Raw genomic sequence first — 6,496 nt, forward strand, 5'->3', positions numbered from 1 at the left:
TACTGTAAAGAAAAAACCAGGGTGAGTTTTTCTCACCTTGCATTGCTCTTCTTAAATGCAAGTATTTGAGACATAGTGGCGTTCAGTTCAGCAGAGCGTTGCACAACGCCATGTCGCAGTCCACTTAGTTCAAAGACATCCGGGACATGCAGCTGGTAATAAAATGTCTGAGCATATATACAAAAGCCCCCATCACTCATAAAGTATCCAGTGGTTGATCTAGATGGTTTTAGATGTTCTCGCCTGGAATTCAGCATAACTGGACGAACATCCTAGGTCTTCCCAGCAGGAGTCCTCTGCCGGCTTGGCCATGGCCATGGCTTCAGGTAGGCAAGCCCCCGGTGGTGTTTGTGCCCGCAATTGTGAGGACTTCATGGGGACAGTGTCAAAATCCTTTACTCTGTCTTTCTGAGATCTTTCCACCTCTCAGAACGGTTAGAGAGCTCCGCTCGAAATCTCTTTCTCCTTGTTGTACTTCTGCCTCCTCCTCTCTTATCTCATTTTTAGCTTGCTGCATTCTATCTGGTTTGCTAGCAACCATCATTTTGGCCTCATTTTCACATTTTCTTGGAGCAAATTAACTTGAGCATCTTTCCACTTCTGCCAGCACTTCATTTGATGGTCAAACAACAACCTACAGCAGTAAGAGGAATGTCGTCACTAATTCCTTCTGAAAACATACACAAGCTGGCAAACACTTGTTCTTGAAGTAACTTGTCCATCTTCTTAACCCCTGTGAGCCGAGACCAAGCAACATGGATTGCCCGGGATTACCCAACACGGCAGCACTCCCGGCAAAGGCAGCTGTGTTGACTTAAAGTTCTTTCCTGTGACAGACCAAGGCTTCGACTGTGGCCTGAAGCTTCTCAAGTTGCTGAACCAGAATCTCAAACTGCTGCTGCTTTTCTGACTCATTGTCCTTTAGTGGACAGCATCACAGCCTGGTTCACCATCTTCAATGTTCATTCTCCACCCAGAACCTGTGTGTTGACTGTTCTTAGCAGCTTCAACTTTCGAAGAACTGCTTGAAAGCAGGATCCGGATACCTTCCAAGAGCTGCTCTCCAGTTTTCTATAAACTCTGTGGGTGATGAGCCTTCTGCACCCACTTTGGCCTCCGCCATCCTAGTTTTTGGAGCTGGTGGCACAATATAACCAACGTGGAAAGACTTGTTTGCAGGCACCATAATTTCCATTTAAGGTTGAAGTTTCACAACTCTGCTCTCAATTTTAAATACCACTGCAATAAAGCTAGCCCTTTTCAAATTTCAGGTTAATTTCCTTGGTGCATAACATTTTCAGTTTTAGACTAACAGGTGTGCACAACTTTCATACTTTTGTGACAGGTTTCACAGTTATTGTCCAGAAAGATTGTGCTAATTCTCATCATCCCTCCTTCATGTTTATATGAGCCTCAGTCACAGCGGAACTCATCATCGGAGACAACTGCCAAAGTGATCATTTCAGATCAGTGTCAGATCATTGTTTTAATTCTCTTATGATGAGTCAGGTTGAATTTTTAAAGGGTTTATTGGCTATCTATCTGCAAATTTCCCATTTATGTCTCCTATTCATCAGTGATTATGATTCATAGTTTAGTAGAAAATGCACGTAAATAAGTGTTCGTGATTTCCACATCCAGAGAGATTCAGTACCGTTCATCTACAATTATTCAGCCGTTACTCATCTGGATTCCCACTCTCCCCACCTCTCTCTCTACCTCTCCATATCATCTATCTACCTATCTACCTATCCGTCTGTCTGTCTATCTATCTATCTTTCTATCTATCTCCTGGGCCAGGAGGAAGCTAAGACCAAGAATCCAGCTGGGTCTCCCATGTGGGTTGCAGGAGCCCAAGTAGTTGGCCCATCCTCCATGGCTTTCCCAGGCACAGTAGTGGGGAGCTGGATGGGAAACAGAGCAGACAGGATTTGAACAGCTGCTCCCATGTGGGAGCAAGCAGCAGTGTAACCCACTGCATCAGAACACAGGCCCCAGTATTTAACCTATGAATCATTATTTCCAAACCTCCTTCTAGAAGATTATAAAAACTTACACTTCCACAGAGAAGGAGACTAACCATTTTTCTTGCATCCTCACCAATTCTGGAGGTTATCAGTCTTTTCAATCTCTGACAATTTGATAAGCAACGAAGTCATATTTTTATGTACATTTTTTCCAGCTACCAATGACATTGCATGCTTCACAGGATGTGTAACTTGTGCTCATCTGTGTGTGAACAGATTGGACACTTCTATTATTATTCCCTCCATATTTTATATTTTACCTTGCATCGATACTACACACGTTTCCCATGTTTTTATGTGCATCTTAGTTTTATTATCTTGGCTTTTCCATACATGAGCTTTAAGTGTAAGATTTCTAGGTCAGTTTGTATTTTCCTTTAAAATTGTCATCTTCAGCATCGTGCTTAGAAATTGTTTATAATCTTAACATTTTTACCTCCTACAAGTTTCCTATCTTTTTATCGACGTGCGAGAGTTGGACATATTTATGGGACACGATGTGATATTTTAAGACATTTACATGCCACGGACTGATGAAGTCACAGTAACGTGAAGAAACTCCCACCCACCTTGTCACACCCTCGTAATTCAATGTTTCACAGTTAGAATCCTGCTCCATCTGCCATTCATGTTCTGCAATTAACTAGATGTTCATTGAGATCAACTGCGGTCCAAACAATCAACTAACTCCCCCCATGTGGTTTTTTACAACAGTCCATTGGGTAGTATCGTTGTCAAACAATAACGTGTGATGAGAACCCGCCCTGTGCCACTGATCTGTGCTGTGTCCCCTCGCCCTGACCACGTTAAGTTTGTAACACAGCTTCGTACGTCGTGGGACTGGGTTCTCCCCGGGTTCCCTCTGCCGGCTCCTGAAACACATCCTGGATTTGATCTTTTGGACTCACTCTGAGTCACCATGTGATGTTACAACACAGGAGACTGGGGTTTCTGTCCAATGTTTTACTCAGTGTATTACCAGCCCCTGCCCTTAATAAAACCATCTTACTCAGTAGCACATTATCTCCTTCATATTAGAGCATTCTTGTTAAACTTCCTCCTGGATATGTAAAAAATGTTATCACCAGGGGGCTGGTGCTGTGGCTCACTTGGTTAATCCTCCGCCTGCGGCGCCGGCATCCCCTACAGGCGCCGATTCTAGTCCTGGTTGCTCCTCTTTCAGTCCAGCTCTCTGCTGTGGCCCGGGAGTGCAGTGGAGGATGGCCCAAGTGCTTGGGCCCTGCACCCGTATGGGAGACCAGGAGGAGGCACCTGGCTCCTGGCTTCGGATCGGTGCAGCGCCAGCCGTGGCAGCCATTTGGAGGGTGAAACAATGGAAGGAAGACCTGTCTCTCTGTCTCTCTCTCTCACTGTCTGTAACTCTACCTGTCAAATAAATTTTTTAAAAAAATGTTCTAGCTCGCTAATGTAAACGATGTCTTTGATCTATTCTACCTTGTAACTTGATTCAGTTGAAACATAAGGTAACAATTGATTTTTATAAATAAAATTTGCCAGTCTTCTTGATTCCCTTAATGTTTGAATTAATTCCCTTAGTTTCCTGTGTACATAACTGTATAATATGAAAAAGAACTATTTCTTCTTTATCATATGTATATATTCTTTTTTTTTTCCTTTTTTATTTGACAGGTAGAGTCATAGACAGTGAGAGAGAGAGAAACAGAGAGAAAGGTCTTCCTTCTGTTGGTTCACTCCCCGGATGGCTGCCACGGCCGGCACACAGCACCAATCCGAAGCCAGAAGCCAGGTGCTTCCTCCTGGTCTCCCATGCAGGTGCAGGGCCCAAGCACCTGGGCCATCCTCCACTGCCCTCCCAGGACACAGCAGAGAGCTGGACTGGAAGAGGAGCAACCAAGACTAGAACCCGGCGCCCATATGGGATGCCGGCGCCACAGGCAGAGGATTTACCAAATGAGCCATGGCACTGGCCCCATATGTATATTTTCATATTTCATTTCTTACCTAAAGGCTCAGAAACTGAATCAAATAAGAGAGATGACAGGGAAAATCTGCCCCCCAACTTCTGACTCTGTAGAGAAAACAGGGTGCAGACGTTCTGATGAGACCGCCGTGGCTTGGAAGGAGCCCATAGAATCTGCTGGTGGCTGTCAGGATCCTCCAAGGGATGGAACCTGGTACCACACAACTTCCAGTTTTAAAAATTTATTTATTTATTTGAAAGTCAGAGTTACACAGAGAGAGAACGAGGGGCAAGGAAAGAGAGAGAGAGGGGTCTTCCATCCGCTGGTTCACTCCCCAGTTGGCCACAACAGCCAGAGCTGCGCCGATCCAAAGCCAGGAGCCAGAAGCTTCTTCCAGGTCTCCCAGGTGGGTGCAGGGGCCCAAGCACTTAGGCCAGCTTCTGCTGCTTTCCCAGGCCACAGCAGAGAGCTGGATTGGAAGTGCAGCAGCCAGGACTCGAACCAGCACCCATATGGGATGCCAACACTGCAGGCAGCGGCTTAACCCGCTACACCACAGCGCCGACCCCAAGTTTACAGTTTTGATCAAACAGCGCTTTCCGTTCTGGTCATCAGGACACCACGCAGTAATCTCTGTTTTGCTGAGAAGGACTTTGAGCTCTGTCTTTCCTGAAACTCTGAAGCTGTGCTTAAGAATCTTCGGCTTCAGGTTGATACAGAACTTCAGAGCTTCCCAAGGGGGTTGTGATAATGAGAGTGAAGCCCTCGACAGAGGAAAGTCTCCCTGACCACAGCTCCCAAGGCCAAGTCCACACACACATGCCCATGGCTTCCCCGGGCCAGTCCTGTGGTCAGTGCACAGAAGGCTCTCTCTCTTGAATGCCTGTGGCGTCTACCTGGGTGATACCCCCAAGGGTCCGAGAAATGCTTTCTGAAAACAACTCCTTGGGATGCTTCCGTCTCTTCCGATCTGTGTTGCGTGGATGGAAACACAAAGTTTCATTGGATTGCCCGTTCTGGGTCATTCAGTGCATGTTGGGAACAAGTCGCCCACAGGACAGTACTGTTTTTTTAAAAGATTGATTTATTTATTTGAAAGGCAGAGTTACAGAGGGAGAGAGAGAGACAGACAGAGAGGTCTTCCATCCACCGGTTCATTCCCCAGATGGCCACAACTGCCGAGCTGCGCCGATCCGAAGCCAGGAGCCAGGAGCTTCTTCCAGGTCTCCCACCATGGGTGCAGGGGCCCAAGCGCTTGTGCCATCTTCTGCTGCTTTCCCAGGCCACAACACCGGAGGGACAGGAAGCCACGCACTATTCCTCCCAGAAGGAGAACTGCTTCGTCTGCCTCTTGCCTTTCACTTCTACACGTGATTGTGGCCCGGTGCAGCTGGACAGGTGGTTAAAGTCCAGGTAAGCTGCCAGCTTTTATACCTCTGCAATGTCACCTGTGGGAATGACACGCCCACCCTCCCAGGATGCACCTGTCCTATCCCACCCACGTTGTCTGTCCTTAGGATCCTTATAAATAGAGCTGGGAGACAGCTGAAAGCCCTCTTGGTTGCCAGCTCACGTATTCGCTGCCCGCACTCCTCTCCGCTGGTTCACGCTCCAAATGCCCACAACAAGCTGGGAGCCAGAAACTCAGTCCAGGTCTCCCATGTGGGAGGCAGGGGCCCAACTGCTCGAGCCATCCCTGCTGTCTCCCAGGGTCTGCAGTTGGAGCCAGAGCGGGCTTCAAACTCGGGTGCTCCAATGCAGGCTGCGGGTGTCTGAACCCCAGGCCAACCACCTGCGCCCCCAGACCGCGATGTTCATGCAGAGTCTAGAACGAGACTCTTGGCCATACCATATTTCCTCCACGACCCCCGAAGCCAGTGAGGCCAATGTGCCCAGAGCTAGTGGAGTGACAACAGCCAAGTGGCTGGGAGCCATCACGGGCGAACCATCTGGAAACAGACCTCCCCCCCGTCCCGGCCTGAGTGGGTCTCCCTCCCCCCAAATCCCCATCCTCCCAAGCTGAAGGGGGCACGACCCCTTGGAACATCTTCTCTGCTCGTGCCTTGTCCACTGGGGAAGGTAACAGCTCTGGGACGGCCACAGAGGCAGGGGGCCAATGGTGCTGTTTTCTGCCCATCTACGTTGCCGTCTCTGCTCTGGCTTTCCATCTGGTTGCTCGACAGGAACCCTACGACACACTCATTGGGACACAGACCCACCAGCATTAGGAGCACCGTGTTCCGGCCCACCCTCTCCCACCTCTCCTACGGAAACCGTTTTGTTCTTTCAGATGTAAAGCGCTTTATAAAAATGCTCAGCAAATATTTCGGCAAAAAGAGGCGTCCCTAAATAGCCACTCTATCCAGTCTAAGGCATGATCGCCAGTGTTCTTCTGAAATGCCTAAAATAGAGCCAGTGCCAGCAGTTCCCTCCGCGGAGCGTCCTTGTTTAGCTAACCTAGTTAGAAGCTGTGAGCGTGTGCTTTTGGTCCTGTGAGAGCCTTGTGTTTTTAAAATAATCTTGTCG

General features: G+C 48.1%; 1 pseudogene; it reads right to left on the reverse strand.

Moving 5' to 3' along the window:
- Window positions 1-219: 219 nt before the first annotated feature.
- LOC133770627 (sorting nexin-2-like) lies at window positions 220-1,195 on the reverse strand (annotated as a pseudogene).
- Between the last annotated feature and the right edge of the window lie 5,301 nt (window positions 1,196-6,496).

Source organism: Lepus europaeus, chromosome 11 (assembly GCF_033115175.1).
Source record: "Lepus europaeus isolate LE1 chromosome 11, mLepTim1.pri, whole genome shotgun sequence".
NCBI classification, from domain to species: Eukaryota; Metazoa; Chordata; class Mammalia; order Lagomorpha; family Leporidae; genus Lepus; species Lepus europaeus.